This window comes from Trachypithecus francoisi, unplaced genomic scaffold, assembly GCF_009764315.1.
Source record: "Trachypithecus francoisi isolate TF-2019V2 unplaced genomic scaffold, Tfra_2.0 Lachesis_group13, whole genome shotgun sequence".
NCBI classification, from domain to species: domain Eukaryota; kingdom Metazoa; phylum Chordata; class Mammalia; order Primates; family Cercopithecidae; genus Trachypithecus; species Trachypithecus francoisi.
In genome coordinates, this window is record NW_022681458.1 from 77,928,777 (window position 1) to 77,948,718 (window position 19,942).

A 19,942-nucleotide genomic window follows, 5' to 3' on the forward strand; every position below is an offset into this window, starting at 1 on the left:
TTCTGATCATGTATTTTCAGATAGCCAGCTCATTGATGTTTTCCTCTGCTTGATCCATTCTGCTGTTGAGAGCCTCTAATGAATTTTTCAGATCAGAGAATGTATTTCTCAGGTTCACAATTTTTTGTACTTTAAAAAAAATCAATCTCATTGTTAAATTTATCTTATAAATATCTGAATTGATTTTATCAATTTTATCCTGGCAATCACTGAATTTCCTTAAAGGTGCTATTTTAAATTCTTGGTCAGAGCTCACATATTGCTGTCTTGCTAAGGTCATTTACTGGTTCCTTGTGTCTCTTTGGAGAGATCGTGGTTCCCTGTTTGCTGCTGTTTTTGTGGATGTGTGTCTATATCTTTGCACTGAAGGATTAGTTATTTATTCGAGCCTTCTTTGCCTGGCTTCTTTTGTTTTTTTATTGGATATATTCCTTAGAGGTTTTTACCGATAGGTCATTGCCTTCTTTTTGGCTCTAGATGGCGCCTTAAGCCTAGGTTTGCCTTGGCTCTAGTAAAGGTCAGAGCACTGCACTTTGCAAATGGAAGAGGTTCCCAAAGGGGATATCCCAACACTGCGGGACAGCTGGCTACGGGCCCATGGCCAGGGGACCTGTGGGATGAACCTCCTGCCGTGTGGTGCTGCTGAACAGCCACTCTGATTTGGTGTCTCCTTTGGCTGGGTTGCAGAGCAGAGTTTCTGGGGCTGGGAATGGTTGTCTTGCCTCCTTTTTTTTGTCTCTGCCTGTCCTCAGGGATATTTCTCCCATCAGGCAATCACAATGCTTCCTATGATTAAGACAGAGACAGATCTCCTGCCAGGGAACCCAAGATGGTGGGGAAGGAGGTTGTCCACCTAAATCTCACTTTTTCTGGTGTAAACACAGTGAGTTGGGGGAAAGTTTTTCACAAGCTTGTGGGAGGGGCATCGTGGTGGATACTGGAGTTTGATTCTCTTACCTTCTGGAGTTTTTCTTCACTTTTCTGTTGCCCATGGAACTGTCTCATCTTCATATTTGAGTTCTGGGATACTTCTGGGGAAAATCTCAGTGCTGTTTATTTGGTTTTGGTTTTCTGTTGGGGAGAATGAAGCCAGTGGCTTCTTTGCCATTATTTTTCAGAAAGTCCTGCTTTTCTATTTATTTTAGTATAGATCCTATGGTGAAGATTTTCTTCAGAGGTACAAAAATAGCAAAGAATTATGAATAGTCATTTCTTTATTCTTTTTATTTTTTGTTATTTGTAGTTACAAGAGAAAGAAAGTAGCACAAAGTGGAAACAAGGATAGAAATTTTTATAGTTTACACACCCCTCTACATTTAAAGAATGATCTATGGGAATTTCAGAGCTAAAACAGATCCAATTGATGGAAGAATACATTTCATAATAATTTTTATTAGCACAATGCAAAGTGTTTGAGATGTTAAAAAAAAAAAAAAAAAAGCTGTCATTTGGACCACGATTTGAGTCAATTGTAGCACAGACAGGTACAAGTATCCATAGCAGTGATTCTCTTTATGCGAGTGTAGACCCTAAATTTTTCTTGAAGAAATAAGTAAGTCCTTCACATTTTAAATTCATAAACACAAGGAGTAGCCTTTTAAAATGTTTTATTTGGAAATGCATCTCTATTATGAAATGGGAAGGGTTTAAAAAAATTATTTTAATATGTTGTAAAGAATTTGTTCTACTAGAGTGAGACAGGATTTGGCAACAGTTTTGTCCTCTGATTTTTTATTTTTATAGATTTGTTTTCAAAACATGTTTACATATAAGTAGATGAGACAGGAAGGAGTTTGTTATGGCAATGCCATTTGATTCTTTGAACTCTTTATTAGTTTCCTGTGGCTGCTGTTCCAAATTACCACAAATTCAGCTTAAAGCAACAGAAATTTATTCTCACACTTTTGGAGGCCAGAAGACTGAAATCCATATCACTGGGTTGAAATCAAGGTGTTGTCAAGGATGTGTGTCCTCTGGAAGCCCTAATTTCTTGCCTCTTCCAGCCCTGGTGGCTGCCAGCATTTGTTGGCTTGTGGCTGCATCACCTAATCTCTGCCACTGTGGTCACATTGCTTTCTGCTCTTCTGTCTGTGTCAAGTCTCTCTCTTTCTTATGAAGGCGGTAACATTTCGGGCCCACCCAGATAATTCAAGATGATCTCCATTTCAAGATCCTTAATTTAATACTGTCTGCAAAATTTTTTTTTTTCCATGTGACAGTCACAGGTTCTAGGAATTAAGATGTGGTTTTCTTTTGGGGGCTATAGTTCAGCCTGCCACAAACTTCGTTGCATTATATGTTTAACAACTTTTAGTAAGAAATCATCAAAATCATTTTAAATAATTTATCAGTGACTGCTCCATTAATTGCTTCAATTTGTTCAGACTTGTGAAAGAATTTTGTACATAGTCATTGGAGTCATTTACTTTCTAGCATAGCTGCCAATATATAAAGTCATCCCCTTGTTTGATGCATTCGAGTTTATGCCTCAGAGCAATGTGCCAATGTAAGGTTCTATTCCAATGAACAGCCTTTCTCTTATGAAATGGAATTAAAAATGATTTTGGCAGGAAAGGTGTGTTCTTAGAAGGATTCATTATTTAAAGATTTGGGAAGTGGTTTTTCTGAACACTACCTGCATTCCCTGAACCACTTAGGAAATGTTTGTACTTCTGATTTGACAACGGGCGTCCTGGGACATGCCAGAACCTCATGAAGGGGACAGAGTGAGGCCTGTGGAGAGGAAGCTAGAATTGTTCCGCAGTCTCTTCAGTTGATAGCTGATGAGCTACAATAGTGCAACTGATTTTGACAGCTCAGCCTAGATAGTTATCAACCTGCCAAGGACGCTTGCTTCTAAAGGTATGTCATACTGGCCAATACGACTTGTTGCCTCATCTTCTAGGACAGAAAAGGCTCACTATATATTTTCTTCATGGACGTTTGTGACTAGTTTAACTTCTATTCATGATAATTAATCTCCTAGAAGTATGGTATTAATTCTCAATAGATATCTGCCCTATTCCAAGCTATTTCATTTAGCTCCTAATTAGCATTGTATATTATTACAGTATTTTATATTCTTAAGTTTTTCTTTCGGGGGGACTTAAAATTTTTTTTTGTTATAGTCACTACCATTTATCTCTAACAAATAGCTTTGCAGTTCAGTAATAAGAATCTGCTCTGTAAATCAAGAAGTGTTTTTCACTGAAAACACTGTAAATTATTTATATTAAGGAATAAAATGTACAGGTCTTTTAATGCAAAAGCTTAAAATGGAACATTGGGAATTAATTTGATCCACATATTAAATTTAAACTTTTAGGCATCAAGTAGTAATAGAAGTTTATTTCTTTATTACTGTATTTTCTGGAAACTGCTGAAATAAAATCAAAGATAATGAGCATATTCTCATGACTTCATCAACCATGCATTAGACCAAAGCTCATGAGAAAGAATTTTATTTCCAGAGCCTTTTGTACTTTTTTTTCCTTTGGTTTTTCACTCAGATTATATATTTAAACAGAACAATTGAAAACATTATTTCTACTCCAATACTAACATGTATTAGATTTAATAGCTTCCAGTTCTTTACCGATGTAACAGGAGAGTAATCACTATTGAGGTAGTGTCATCTTCCTCAGCACAAAATATAAACAGATTTGTCTTTAAAATGTTTTTTGTTTTAGTTTTGCCTTTTTGCATAGTGTATTATAATCTTGCAATATCTATTCAGTCTAATAGTGGTAGGAAGTAAAATGTTCAATTTAATTTGCATATTTAAATGAATGGATAGAACTACAGTGGTTTTTTTCTCCTTAAATGTGATATGCAGCTGCAGATGCTCTTTGCTAACAGAATAAACCACTGATGTCTTTACTGCAAGTCTTCTGTGAGTGCTACTGATGTAAAGAACCAAAGGATGAGCTATTTTCCAGAACTTTAGTGATCAGCCAATTGGCTCTGTGTATTGTTTAAGAAACATTCTTACACTCTTTTTGTCCAAAATGATGAATTTTCAATAAAATTCAATTTGGTTTTCTGTTCCTGTGTTAACTTGGTTAGGATAATGCCCTTATTGAATAGGGAGTCCAGCATCAATGATGGCTGTAGGAGTGCGGCTTTCTTTCTTTTTATTCAGGACATGAATTCATTCTTTTTTTTAATGGCTTCGTAGTGTTCCATGATTCATATGTACCCTTTTTTTTTTTTTTTTTCTGAGACAGAGTCTCACTCTGTCACCCAGGCTGGAGTACAGTGGCGTGATCTTACCTCACTGCAAACTCCATCTCCTGGACTCAAGCAACTTCTGTCTCCCGGGCTCAAGCTATTCTTGTACATCAGCCTCCAAAGTAGCTGGGATTGCAGGCACATGACACCACACCCAGCTTTTTTTTTTTTTTTTTTTTTTTTTTTTTTAGTAGAGGTGGGGTTTCACCATGTTGACCAGGCTTGTCTTCAACTCCTGAGGTCAGGTGATCCACCCACCTTGACCTCCCAAAGTGCTAGGATTACAGGTGTGAGCCACCATGCCTGGCCTGTATGTACTGCATTTTCTTTATCCAGTCCACTGTTACTGATTCTGTGTCTTTGCTATTGTGAATAGTGCTGAGTGCAGGTGTCTTTTTATTTATTTTGGATATATGCCCAGTAATGGGATCGCTGGGTTGGATGATAGTTCTTTTTTAAATTTTTGAGAAATCTCCAAACTGCTTTCCACAGTGGCTGAACTAATTTACATTCCACCAGCAGTGTATAAGCATTCCCTTTTCTCTTCAGCCTTGCCAATATCTGCTGTTTTTTAACTTTTTGATAATAACCATTCTGACTGGTGGGAGATGGTATCTCATTGTAGTTTTGATTTGCATTCCTCTGATGATTAGTGATGTGAAGGAATTTTTCATGTTTGTTGGCTACTTGTGTGTCTTCTTTTAAGAAGTATCTATTCATGTCCTTCACTACTTTATAATGGGGTTGTTTTTTGTTTGTTGAATTGTGTAAGTTCCTTATAGATTCTAGACATTAGACCTTTGTCAGATGCATAGTTTGCAAATATTTTCTCCCATTCTGTAGGTTGTCTGTTCAATCTGTTGATAGTTTCCTTTACTGTGCAGAAGCTCTTTAGTTTAATTAGGTTCCACTTGTCTATTTTTGTTTTTGTTGCAATTGCTTTCAAGGACATAGTCATAAATTCTTCCTCAAGGCTGATGTCCGGAATGGTGTTTCCTAGGTTTTCTTCCAGGATTCTTATAGGTTGAGGTTTTTAATCTTTTAAATCTTTAATCCGTCTTGAGTTAATTTTTGTATGTGGTGCAAGGTAGGGGTCCACTTTCATTCTTCTGTATATGGCTAGCTAGTTTTCCCAACACCATTTATTAAATAGAGAGTCCCCTCCTTGTTGCTTATTTTTGTCAACTTTGTCAAAGATCAGATGGCTGTAGGAGTATGGCTTTATTTCTGGGTTCTCTGTTCTGTTGCATTGGTCAATATGTCTGTTTTTGTACAGGTGTCATGCTGTTTTGATTACTGTAGAATTATAATACGGTTTGAAGTGGGGTAATGTGACCCTTCCAGCTTTGTTCCTTTGCTCAGGATTACTTTGGCTACTTGGTCTCTTTTTGGGTTCCGTATTAAGTGGAAGCTAAACATTGGATACTCATGGACGTAGAGATGGCAACAATAGACACTGGGGGCTACTAGAGGAGGAAGAGGTGGGAGGAAGGGTTGAAAAACTAACAGTCAAGTACTGTGCTCACTTTCTGGGTGACAGATTCGATTGTATCCAAACCTCAGCATCACACAGTATACCCATGTTAAAAACCTGCATATGTATGTATGTATTTCTTGAATTTGAATAAAAATTGAAATTATAAAAAATAAATAAATAGAATTGTAAAGGGAAGGGCATAGTTTCTATTTATTTATATTTAAATTAATTTTTTTTTTTTAGAGACAGGATCTCACTCTTTTGCCTGAGGTGGAGTGCACTGGTGGAGTCATGGCTCACTGCAGCCTCAGATTCCTGGACTCAAACAATCCTCCAGCTTCAGCCTCTAATATTATTATTATTATTGTTATTGTTATTATTATTATTATTATTATTATTTTGAGATGGAGTTTCACTCTTGACACCCAGGCTGGAGTGCAATGGCGCAATCTTGGCTCACTGTACCCTTCGCCTCCCAAGTTCAAGTGATTCTCCTGCCTCAGCCTCCCAAGTAGCTGGGATTACAGGCACCCACCACCATGCCTAGCTAATTTTTATATTTTTTAAACTAGAGTCAGGGTTTCACCATATTGGCCAGGCTGGTCTCGAACTCCTGACCTAAGGTGAACCACCACCCTGCCTCGGCCTCCCAAAGTACTGGGATTATAGGCGTGAGCCACCACGCCCGGCCTATTATTTTAAAAAATATTTTAAATACAAAAATAATCTAGCTCATTGTAAATAACTGAAAAAAAGATATCATGAAGTAAACAAAATTATTCATAATTTCAACTCTGAGATAACTAATGTTAACATTTTTTAAAGCTCTTTAATCAGTTTCTCTGCTTTAACATAGTTGCTATATGTATTAACTCTTAGAGCCTACCTTCTTTTTTTTTCTTTTGTGCACTTAAAATATATCTTGAGTATTTGTAGTTTTTTACTTGTCATTTTACAGATTCCACAAAAATCAGTGACTCCTCTTGCCTTCTCTGGCTATGTTCCCCAAACAATTTAGCGAATTAGCAAATATTGATTGACAATTTTGTACCAAGCCTATATTTTGTTGTAGATTCTGGGGATGCAGTATGAGCAAAACAGACAAAAAGTATTGCCCTTGTGAGTTTGCATTTTCATTGGGAGAGAGACAGGAAACAAGGCCTAGTATTTGTTATCCCATAGGAGATGATAAGCTCTGGGGAGGGAGGGCAGGAGGAAAGGGGGAGAGTGAGTGCTAGAGCAGAAGGGAGATGTACTTTATTTTTTATTTATTTATTTTGAGATGGAGTCTCGCTGTGTTGCCCAGGCTGAAATGCAGTGGCACAATCTCGGCTCACTGCAACCTCCACCCCCTGGGTTCAAGCGATTCTCCTGCCTCAGCCTCCCGAGTAGCTGGGATTACAGATGCCTACTACCTCGCCCAGCTAATTTTTGTATTTTTAGTAGAGATGGAGTTTCACCATATTGGCCAGGCTTGGTCTTGAACACCTGACCTCGTGATCCACCCGCCTCGGCCTCCCAAAGTCCTGGGATTACAGATATGAGCCACCGCACCTGGCTGGGAGATGCACTTTAAAGAGGTATCAGGGAAAGCCTCCCTGACTGGGTAATGTTTCAGTAGAGAAATGAAGCACACAGCAGGCAGGCTGTGCAATTAAATGGAAGATTATTCTGGACAGAGGGAACAGCAGGTGGAAAGTCCTGGACGTGGCAGTGTGCTTGTGTTCAGGAAGCAGCCTCGGGGCCATTGCACCTGGAGTGGAGTCAATAAAGTGGAAGGTAATGGGAGAGGACTTCATAGAGCTGCCCCAGGACCAGATCGTGTAGGGTCTCATAGGCCAGGAAGTGGGTCTGGCATTTACACTGAGTGAGAGAAAAAGCAAGGGGAGGTCTTTGAGTCAGAGAAGAATATGATGTGATTTAGTTTTAAAAGTATACTACTAAGGAGGCCAGAATGCAAGATTTGACCTTTTATTTTGCTTTTCCATCAGACTACCTGTGGCTCCCTGGAATGATCCCCACCTATCTGTCATTTCTACTAGCTGTACATGCCCTCATTGTATCATCTTCACATGTGGTCTATGTGTTTATGAGATTTAGTGTTTGTGAGATCCTGAGGCCTCATAGGTAAGGATATTTTAACTTATAGGATAGGTGAGAGTTGAGGGTTTTCTGCACTTTAGCTCACTTTTAGTGACAAAGATAAGCTTAGGCCAGTTTCAGAGACATTCCGAGTTGTTAATGCATATGCTACTATAATTGCTTCTCATCTGTCTAAACTGTATCACAAACTATTAAAAGCAGAAGGGGGAATACTTGACATTCAAAATGTGGTACGTTCCTGAACCTGAAGTCTTAATTTCAGAGTTATGTTTTCTGCGGCAAAGGACACTTTAATCTTATTAATTTTTTTTTTTTTTCCGAGATAGAGTCTCCCTCTGTCACCCAGACTGGAGCGCAGTGTGTGATCTTGGCTTACTGCCACTTCCACCTCCCATCTTCAAGTGATTCTTATGCTACAGACTCCTGAGTAGCTGGGATTACAGGCGTGCACCATCATGCCTGGCTAATTTTTGTATTTTTAGTAGAGATGGGGTTTTCACTATGTTGGCCAGGTTGGTCTCGAACTCCTGACCTCAAGTGATCCATCTGCCTTGGCCTCCCAAAGTGCTGGGATTACAGGCGTGAGCCACCGCGCCTGGCCATTATTAGTATTTTTAATATAAATGCATATGTGTGATAGCTACTACTAGTGTGCATAGAGTATATATTTTAATATCTATTTACATACAGGAATACAAAGATCTAGATTCTGTCAGATTCTGTAATCTGTATTTTTCCACTGAAGCAAGTTGGTTTCTTCCCACCACAATATTTCAAGCAAATGTTCCTGAGATTCTGTGGTCGATTTGCCTCTGTCTCACTCTACATCTCTCTCAGGAATGCTGTCATTTAAATTGTGAACCACCAGGAAAACTTTCGTATAAACGTTCCTAACCCAGGTAGTAATGAAATTATTGAGACTGAACCGAGCCAACTGAGTTCACTTTAGAGCAGAGCCAGTTATTTATTTTGGCTGAGCAAGAGAATCATGCTAAAAATTACCTGTTTTTGAATTTGTACAACACATGAATTGTATAATAATATTATGTTTGGAACTTTGAATGCAACGTCAATGTTTCATATCCTCCACCTGTAATCATTAATATATGCTGCTGAGAATTTTAATATATGCTGCTGAGTCAATCATTGAAGACAACTAAATATCTTGATTTTGTTATGAATCTCTGAATGTCCTGATTTTTGATCATATTATTATATGGTTCTACTTGTACACACACTTTGATAGACATTGAATTTAAAATGTCAGCATCTCAACAAATATTTCTGCTTTCATGATGTAGTAAACCAAGTTTTGCAACTGGCGTGGTTCGCTTCACAGCCACTGGATGTCACTATAGTTCCCCAGATGGAATCCTCTCTGCTGTTATAATCAGTGTAAGAGGAGGGTGGGGGAAAAACTTCAGCTTCAAGTCCTCTGAAACTTAATGGGATCCATGTTTGTCTTGCTCCCATTTTGATTCCTAATTGAAGCCATGGTATGAAGCAGTGGCAATTAACACAATACCTCAAGCGCATACCTACAGACTCCTCGGGAAGAGGAATTAATTGTATTTTAGTATCTTTGCTAGGGACAGCTGAGATTTCCATTGTGAATATCATTGTGGATTGGCTTTAATAAGCAAAATGAATGACTGGAGGCTCTTAATGAAACCAGTTTAATGTGTGCAGCTATGCCCACGTGATCGCCTTAAGACAGAAGCAATGCACAGTGACAGTGAGGGAATGGTTCACAGCCTCCTGCTTGGAAGCTGCTCCTTCACTCTTTTTTCTTTTTTAACAAAGGAAGTACAAGTGTTTTTCCTGTTCTGGAGCTGATATGTAGTTGGACTTTCTGTGCAGTTTATAACATACCAACCATCAGAGTTGTGACCACCCTCGTCACAGCAGAAGTCATTGTGAAACCTTTGGGACATGTGGCACTGTGCTTCTTTCCATAAAGAGAATCATGTGCCCTGACCCCCTGGGCTTTGAGGAGACATGGTGTCCTGGTAGCACGCACAGACCAGAAATGGGGCAATATTTAACTAGCAAAAATGGGAAGTGCCTATAACTAAATCTGCTTCTGATTCAGCTGATTTTTCCTTCTACATATTCTCATAGCCTCAGCTACATGAATTCAGGTCCTGGCATCTCTCCCCTCAGCTATTATGTTAGCCTCACAACTGGTCCTTCTGCCTCTGGTAGTACTAACATTATCCATCTAAACGCAGACCTGATTCTTTTTGCATTTGGGTGCAAGGTCCTCTGTGGGACTTGTAGCATCTTGTGACCTGTCTACCCTTCATAGCTGCAGCCTTAATGTCCCACCCCTCCCTCCTTTTAGTTTATATGCTAGAGAACTGCCTGCAGATGCCTGCATACACTACAATTTCTACTCAGTTTTCTTGTTTATGCTGTTAAGAGTCACAGGAAACCCTTTCCTGTCCATCTTTACTTGGCTAACTGCTGTTCATCTTCCAGGGCTTAGTTATTTTAGTTAAAAATGGAAGGAAAGTAAAACGTCAGCCTTTTCTTAAAAATACTTATGACAATAAAGATGAAAACTCTCAACTGTCCAAGATGACTGATAGGTAACCTAGTGCCACAGTCCTGGGAGAGTGGAGAGAGAAAAGCAGTTGGAGGCATCCCATGCTCAGCCTTGTGAAGTAGAGTCACCCTTTCCATCTAACAGTAGGCCGGGAGACACATCCGCCTCTTACACATGCCTGGCTGCTGGGTGCAAACTGCTGCCGCTGCTCCAGGGCTGTTCCTTGAGATGATCAGGATGCTTGCTGCCACCACTCGTACTCATACATCTCTTGGGAAATTGCAAGTCCTGAAAACAACAGAGAGCTGCAGGAGGCACTAAGAGTGTTAGTGATGAATTGTGTCCTGGGAGATGATGTTTCCACGGGACATACTGTATAGGTAGGTGTGAGAAACAAGCAGTGTGGACAAGATTTAGATACAAGGTTGTTCAAAGTAGATTGTTTACAATACCAATTAACTAGACAAGTTAAAACCTAACAGTATAAAAGGAGAATGTTATAAATGACAGTACATCCAAGGATGTAATGTGATGCAGCTTTTGATCATGCTTTTATTCTTCCTTTGAAGACTGATGTGGGTAAATGTAACATTGTGGTGATGATTGAATAAAATCAGTGTATAAACATATGTTTTCTAATATTATAAAAAGCATATACACATACACTCATATAGAGCAAGAGAAAAAGACAAGAAAGGAATATATTGAAAGGTTAGGTGCTTATTCCTGATTGACAGGTTCAAAGATGTATTGTGATTGTAAGTTATCTTTATTTGCAAAATTTTCTTTAATGGAATGTATTATTTTAATAATCAGAAAAAAAGAAATAAACACAATTTTTAAAACTTTGAAAGACATTTTTAAAGTCTTAGTTCAGACATCTTTCTGAAGCCCCAAGTTGGACAAAATACACATCTTCTTTGCTGCTGTAACATTTTCTACAACTATTTTAATGGTGATCATATTATTAAAATTAGACAATAATTCCGTGGAGCCGGGACTCTCTGTACACCTGCATCTTTGTAACCCGGGGTCTGAGACAAATAAACGTGGTTTGAATTAAGTCATACTAAACTGTAAGGCATTTATATCAAAAAATTAAAAGGATGGATTACAAAGTATATAGAAGGAATAGGCTTGGAAAAGAAGCCAAAGAAATCACATGCCGTGCTCAGATAGAATTTACTCTGAGTCCTTAAAGAATGCTGTGAGAACCTTGAAATTAATGGAAACTGTCTGTAAGCTCTTCAGATATTTACCCAGTCAACTCGAGACCATAAATATGCAGGCATTTTGTGGAAAAACAAGGCTGTCTCTGAATATAAGTTGCAATGGTTGGGTCTGAGTTAATTGGAGACTATTTCCCCTTGCAGAAGAATGAACTGCAGGGCCTTTATAGCCATCAAGCTGAAGTGTCACAATTTTCCTATTATTGCACTTGGGGAGTTGAATGTGTCTGATGGCAATTTTCTGGGGGATCCTGCTGGTATTAAGTAGTATTCTTAGGTTAAGGAACCTTTTAGAAAGTGGGCTGCGTTTTACTCTTTGCTTCTCCAGTTTTTGTTTTGCTTGGCCAGAGACTGTTCATTTTTATCTGAAAATAAGATTGACAAAATGTATGTAGTTTCTACCCAGCATAGAGAAGTACAAGGACCATTTGTCTCCTGGAGTTTCCTGTAAAAAAGGTATTCAAAAAATTGTTTTCTGAGCGAATTAGAGGTAAAAGCCACTTTTGTTTCTTCTCTTATCAAGTGAGAGAAGAGTAGGGACTCAGGTTTCTATTTGAGCTCCATGCTGTACTTGGCAGTAGATTCAGCAAAGAGATCCAGGCAGAAGGTCACAGGTGAGCACTTTCCATTCTTGGAGGATTGAGGTTTTTAAAAAGACTTTGATGTTAAATCAACAGTTTCAGAAGAAACTTCTTGCTTTCTTCTTCTTTTTTCTTTTCTTTTTCTTTTTTAAAAGAAAGAGTTTCTGAAAATTTGAAAATAGAATTACATGTAGTTATCATTATTTGCTAATATTTATTTTTATTACCATAAGACCTCACTGACCTACTAGAAACAAAAAATACAACTTAAGGCAATATGAAATTTTTTGTTTCTGTTTTGAAAAAGCTTTTAAAATGCTTTTGAAGCTTTTCTTTGTTTTTCCTTCTTCTTGATTGCTATGTTGAAGTAATTTAAGAGGGCTTCCCTCCTATTTTTCTACCTACGTATGAGTGGTAGTTGACAACTGTAATTTACTTTCCAGTGCCCAAAAAATAAGTCAGGAAGTTTTATTTTAAATAGATTTGTATCTGTGAAGTTTTAATAACATGTTTTATTATAGTATTTTGGATGGATTTTATGAAGTTTTAAAAATAAAGTATTTACAATAATAATTTTGAATTCATGTGATTCCTACCTGAGGTCATTTCTCAAATGGTAACTCAAAAAGTACCTGAGTTCATTCTGGGTTTTGAACATTGCAGCAAAGAACCCCTAGTTGTAGAATTAGTATTTTTCCTTTTGATATTTGAAATATATGATAAATAACTTAGTAGGACTACTTAGTTGGTTAAAATTTGCTTGGTGGGAGAAAGGTGCATAGAAAGTTTAATAAGACCTTTTGGTTTAGTGTTTTGTTTTGTTTGCCCTTTTCTTAGGTCTTGGTAATGACGTTTTTTGGCTAGACTGAGGCAAATGAAAGTTGGTTTTCAGCAACATTTCACCTCCTTTTGCAGCATTTTTATTTTCTTCTTGGAGTAATCCATCTAGTCATCTTGCATCTTCCTGTTGAATTTTCTGTCTACTAGGACCTGTATTTAGTCAGATATCTGCATTGAAAAAAGAAATGCTAATTTTATGTGAGATGTGATTAATTGATATTCAATTTTGCCTCCCGGGGTTATTTGGATTATTGTAACATTAATCCTTTAACATAATGAGATTGGTTGGGGGAAGGTACAATGCATCCAAATTGGGGTGGTGATATATACATTTAAAAAGAATATGAAATATAATCTCTAAAAATCAGATTCTATAATAAGAAAATTATATCTTCATTACCAGGCTAGTATATAAGGTAAAAAAACTATAGCTGCATTCAATCCTCTTGACTTTTATTAGCTTCCTTAATATGTTATCTGAATTTTTGATAGAACAGTACTAGAAATCTTTTTTGAAGGAATGGAATGTATGTCTTTGGCTTTCTCATATACTCTGTTTTTTGATGGCTTTTTAAAAGACGTATTTTTCTTAAGATTACCAGATTAGTTTCTTAGTGTTAGTAATTGCATTATGTAAATACTTGGTTTTATAGTTCTGTGACATTTTCTGCAAATCTTTTATCCTTTATTTTATTTTTTCAAGATTGGTCTTCTGGTTTTTATTTGCATGTGGTCAACAAAACCCCTGACTAGATTCCACTTCTCGGTAACCATACATGTTACACTAGTTCTTTTTTTTATATTCAGCCTCCTGAGTAGCTGGGATTATGGGCATGAGCCACTGAACCTGCTTAGTTCTTTAGTTACACATTTGTCATAGCTGTTCAAATGTAGTTTGATTTTTCAACCTTTTTTGTTTTATTTTCTTTTTTGATGCAGTCCAAATTCAAATGATTTGTACTTTCATGGAAATTGATTGACATAATTTGAAATCTTGCCCATGACCGTTTTGTCCCGTACACTTAAAATGTGATTTACTTTCAGTTAATTAGCAAATATTTATTGAATACCTTTCAAAATAAAAGAATTGGAAGCAACTAAGGTAGAGAATGGCAGGAGCATGAAAGAGCAATTTTAGTTGATATAGACAGAATGTGCAGGATATAAATAGATCCAGCAAAGGTGATAGGGAATATCCCTTGGGTGAGAACTTCCATGAAGTTGAAGCAATGTGTGCAGGGAAAAGAACATCAACTTGGGCTCAGACATGTGGTTGTCATTCACCCTGGGCACTTGGGACCTACACCATCCAGTTACCATCTAGCTCCCTCACAGTCTCCACTCCACCAGTTTCCTTCAATAACTCTTTAACTCTGCCTCCTTTCCCAGAGGGCAGAGGGTGGGTCCATACGCTATTCTGAACCTCTGTTTCTATCTGTAAAAACGGAACTATAACTTGCTTATTAGATTATTATATTGATTTCCTAAGGCTTCTGTAACAAATTACAAATTTGGTGGCTTAAACAATAGAAATGTATTCTTTCACAGTTCTGGAGGGTCACATTCTTTGCAAGAACCTTCGGGAGATTCCATCCCTTGTCCGCTACAGCTTCTCTTGGCTACTAGCTTTCCTTGGCTTGTGATGATTTCACTTCAACCTCTGCTTCCCTGATCACATTGCTTTTCCTCTTCTGTCTATGTTAAATCTCCTGCCTCTCTCTTAAAAGGATATTTGTGATTGGATTTAGGGTCCACCTTAATCCAGGTTATTTTCACCATTTCAATATCGTTAATTTAATGACATCTGCAAAGGCTTTACCATATAAAGCAACATTTACAGGTTCTAGAGATTAGGACCTGATATCTTTAGGGCCATTACTTAGCTTACTACAGGTATTATAAGAATTAAATACAATAATGAAACAGCTCTCAGACTCAGACGTGCAGAAATGTAACGTCATTACAGTATTTTGAGTTAGTTTCTAATACTGAGTCACCTGGCTTAAGAACAGACAGTTTATTCTTCTATTATTTGTTTGTTCTCTGGATTGTTCTTAGTCTTCTTGAGGAAAATAATCAATGCAGTTTTTATCAATGAGTTCCATACACATTTAAAACGTGTTCAGTTGAAGGTTGAGACTTACCTTCACTCCTCCAGCACTCTGTTGGGACATTTAAATCCCCAGAGGGATATCTGTGGAACTTTCATCCAACTGTTGTCTTCATGTTGTAGAAACTCCTGCTTTTTAAGCTTATTGTGTAATCATGATGACCCTTAGGTTCACGGTCTTCCTTTAGTCCTTCCATATTTCTTCTTGGGAACTTGGTACTACAATACTCTTGCCCTGTACTGGGATGCTATGGACTTGACATTGTACTTAGCTATTGCTTCTCTGTCATGCTTGGTGAAGGGCTTTTATTTAAGGCTGGAGTATAGACTTTCTAAGTCTATACTCTGATTCGAGCCACATACCACTGTTAAACCTATCTGGAATCTTACAACTCTTAGAGGGTTCTATTCAGGAAGGAGGCAGGATGTGTGAAGGGGTGGCCTGCCCCTCCACACCTGCGGGTGTTTCTCGTTAGGTGGAACGAGAGACTTGAGAAAAGAAACGAGATACAGAGACAAAGTATAGAGAAAGAAAAAGTGGGCCCAGGGGACTGGCGATCAGCATACAGAGGACCCACGCTGGCACCGGTCTCTGAGTTCCCTCAGTATTTATTTATTTATTTATTTATTTTTGAGACGGAGTCTTGCTCTGTCGCCCAGGCTGGAGTGCAGTGGCCGGATCTCAGCTCACTGCAAGCTCCGCCTCCCGGGTTTATGCCATTCTCCTGCCTCAGCCTCCCGAGTAGCTGGGACTACAGGCGCCGCTACCTCGCCCGGCTAGTTTTTTTTGTATTTTTTAGTAGAGATGGGGTTTCACCGTGTTAGCCAGGATGGTCTCGATCTCCTGACCTCGTGATCCGCCCGTCTCGGCCTCCCAAAGTGCTGGGATTACAGTATTTATTGATCATTATCTTTACCATCTTAGAAAAAGGGAAGTGGCAGGATAATAGGATCATTGTAGGGAGAAGGTCAGCAGTAAGACATATGAATAAAGATCTCTGTGACATGAATAAAGTTTAAGGAAAAGTGCTGTGCCTTGATACGCATATGCAAACATTTCCATAAACCTTTTTAGTGCGTAAAGAGCAGCATTGCCGTAGCACGTCCCACCTTCAGCCCTAAGGCGGCTTTCTCCTTTCTCAGTAAACAGAACATACAATTGGGTTTTACGCCGAGATGTTCCATTGCCCAGGGACAGGCAGGAGACAGATTCTTTTCTCTATCTCAAATGCCAAGAGGCTTCTTTCCTCTGATATTAATCTTCCTCAGCACAGACCCTTCACGGGTGTCAGGCTGGGGGACGATTAGGTCTTTCCCTTCCCACGAGGCGGTATTTCAGACTGTCACGTGGGGAGAAACCTTGGACAGTACCTAGCTTTCCTAGGCAGAGGTCCCTGCGACCTTTGGCAGTGTACATGTCCCTGGGTACTTGAGATTAAGAGAATGGTGATGACGTTTCACAAGCATACTGCCTTCAGGCCCTTGTTTAACAAAGCACACCCTGCACAGCCCAAAATCCTTTAAACCTTGAGTCACCACAGCACATGTCTCTTGCAAGGACAGGGTTGGGGGTAGGGTCACAGATTAACAGCATCTCAAATACAGAACAAAATGGAGTCTCTTATGTCTTCTTCTTTCTATATAGACACAGTAACAGTCTGATCTCTCTTTTCCCCACATTTCCCCCTTTTCTTTTCAACAAAACCACCATTGTCATCATGGCTTGTTCTCGATGGTCACTGTCTCTTTGGAACTGTTGGGTATACCTGCAGACTAACAGCAGACAGAACAGGCACACAAGGATTAATATGCAATTTACAATAGTAGTACTTCAGATGGTCTTAACCAAAGTGACAGGGTTAAGATTTGCAAGGCCATCAGCAACTACTGCAATTGCCTCAGTTTCACAGTCTGATCTCTCTTTTCCCCACAATGTGGTGTCACTTGGGACCTACACCATCCAGTTACCATCTAGCTGCCTCACAGTCTCCACTCCACCAGTTTCCTTCAATCACTCTTTAATTCTGCCTCCTTTCTCAGAGGTCAGAAGGTGGGTCCCCACAAGTGACAATGGAGGATTGGCTAGGCGTGCTTCTTCCTAAACAATTATATTTGTCAAAAATTGATAAAGTCTACTGCAAAGCTCAAAAAAAAAAAGAAAAACCAACAAAATGCCTCTTTGCTATTTTTTCCTTTCTTTATAGTGTAGTATGAGGGCAGAATTCATAGTGTTTTCTTAGAGGTAGAGAAAGGTAATGGGTCCAAGGAAACATAGGTTGGCAAAGCAAATAAACAAGCAACTTTGTTGATATCTTGAAATTGTCCCCCACTGCAGTTGCAAAGAATACAGACACAGTGCATAGCACATAGTGTATTTAATAATGTGTACTTGTGTTTCATAATCTCGAAATACAGCTGAGTTGACGTGAGAAGTAAACAGAAGTAAGACAGATTTTTAAGAATGCAGCTTCCCACTTGGTAGCTCAGTGATCACTGGATGTCCCTCCACTTTGACTGTCTTGCAGTTTTTCTAGCTTATTGCTGGTAACACAGTCCTTCCAAGTAAGGCTGAGAACCTTGACATCTTCCTCAAGTACTTTGTTTTTCACTCCATGTCCAATTTGTCAGCAAATTCTGTTGGCCCTACCTTCAAAATAGATCAAGATTCTGTGTATTTTTTTTTTTAACCACATCAACTGCTACCATGCTAATCTAAGCTGCATCGTCTCTCCTGGGGTTAGTTCCAATAGCCTACCAAATGGTCTTTGTGCTTTCAGCCTTTTAAAATCAATTTCTGCTCCACAGTGTGATCCTATTGAAACTTGTTAGTTCATGTTATTCCTGTGTTCAAAATGACTTCCCATCTAGCACAGAGGAAAAGCCAAATCCTTACTATATAGACTCCAGGGCTTTCTACAACTCATCATCTCATCACCATTATTTCCTTAACTTCTTTTCCTGGGATAACCCCTTTTCTTCATTCAACATTAGCCACACTAACTTCCTGGCTATATTTCAAACATACCAGCCTTTCTCTCACCTCAAGGGCTTTTTTTCTTGCTCTTCCTCTCTATCTACTTGGCTCCTGTCGTCTTCTCCTTTAGGTCTCTGTTTAAACATTATCTTCTCAATGAGGCCTTCTTAACAAGCTGTTGGAAATGGGTTCCTATCTGCTGTGTCCTCAGCACTTTCTCTCTCTTCCCTGCTCTAGTTTTTCCTGTAAGGTTTATCACCACTACTATGGTTTAAATATTTGCCCCTCCAAATTTCCTGTTGAAATGAGATCCCCAGTGTTGGAGATAGGTCTAGTGGGAGGTGTTTAGGTCATGAAGGCAGATCCCTCGTGAATGACTTGGTGCCATCCTTGTGGTAATGAGTGAGTTCTCACTCTATTCGTTCACACAAAAGCTGGTTGTTCAAGAGCCTGGCATGTCTATTGCTGTCTGTTGCCATGTGACACACCTGCTCCCCCTTCACCTTCCTGCATGATTGTAAGCTTCCTGAGGCCTCACCAGAAGCAAGTGCTGCTACCATGCTTCCTGTATAGCCACGAGCCAAATAAACCCCTTTTCTGTATAAATCACCCAACCTCAGTATTTCTTGATAGCAACAAAAAATGGACTAAGACCACCACATTTTATGATTCACATTTTATTTATTATCCACGTATTCCCATTAGAATGAAAGCTTCATGTCGGGACAGTTATTTTGTTACTGTCTTCTCCACTATAAAATTTTTCACCGTAAGATGAGTGTTTGACATACTGTGGACCTTCAGCAAATATTTGTCGAATGGATGAACAAATGACTAAGTTATAACTAACTGCCAGACTGTATGAATTTATCTATAACAAGCAGAAGCAGACAAGCTTTTTGGGCAGGGTTCACATTCATACACATGTTTTAGGAGGTTTGCTATGCTATCAGTGTCCATGTTGGATTAGAAGAATGAGAAAGTAGAGGTTTGAAGGTTAGTTAGGCTGAACAAGAAAAGGCAAAGGTCTAAATTGAAATGGTGACAGTGGGACCGGGTGTGGGGGTTGTTAGTTGTGTGAGAGACACCCAGAGGAAGAATCTCTGCTATCTGAGAATTTCATGAGTAGAAGATATTGGAGTAGAGGTAGAGAAAGTTGCAAAGGTGAGCTGTAGTTCTACTTTTTTTGAGACAGTGTGGTAAAAATGACAGTAATGGAGATAGGATAATTTAGGAAGAAAAAGCCACTTGAAAGGGAAAAATGTAGATGACTTTGTTTCATTTTTAAATTTAAAAAGTTTTTTGGTACCATTTAAAATTTTGTGTATGTACAGTTCAGTAGCATTATATGAATTCACATTGTTGTGCAACCATCATGACTGGCCATCAATCTCTAAAATATTTTAATTTTCTCATACTGGAACTCTGCATCAATTAAATGATAACTGCTCATTCCCTACTCTCTCCAGCCCCTGGCAACCCCCATTCTACTTTCTGTCTCTATGAATTTCACTATTCTAGGTACCTTGTATAAGTGGAATCATACAGCACTTGTTCTTTTGTATTTGTCTTATTTCTCTTAGCATAATAGCTTCAAGGTTCATCTATGTTGTAGCATGTGTCAGAATTACATTCCTTTTTAAAGCTGAATATTCCATTGTATGTACTCTGTATACCACATTTGTTATCTATTCATTGTTCATGGACATGGACTTTAGGTTTTCACCTTTTGGCTATTGCGAATGATGCTGCTATGAACATTGGTATACAAATTTCTGTTCGAGTCCCTGCTTTCACTTCTTTTGAGTAAATAGCCAGAAGTGGAATTGCTGGATCCTATGGTAATTTTA

The 19,942-nt window shown here is 38.6% G+C and overlaps 1 protein-coding gene across 5 annotated transcripts in view; it reads left to right on the forward strand.

The window, feature by feature from the left end:
• The window catches only part of GRB14 (growth factor receptor bound protein 14), a 131,859-nt gene that overhangs the window by 74,949 nt on the left and 36,968 nt on the right, over positions 1 to 19,942 (forward strand). The gene's annotated exons all lie outside the window — the stretch shown is intronic.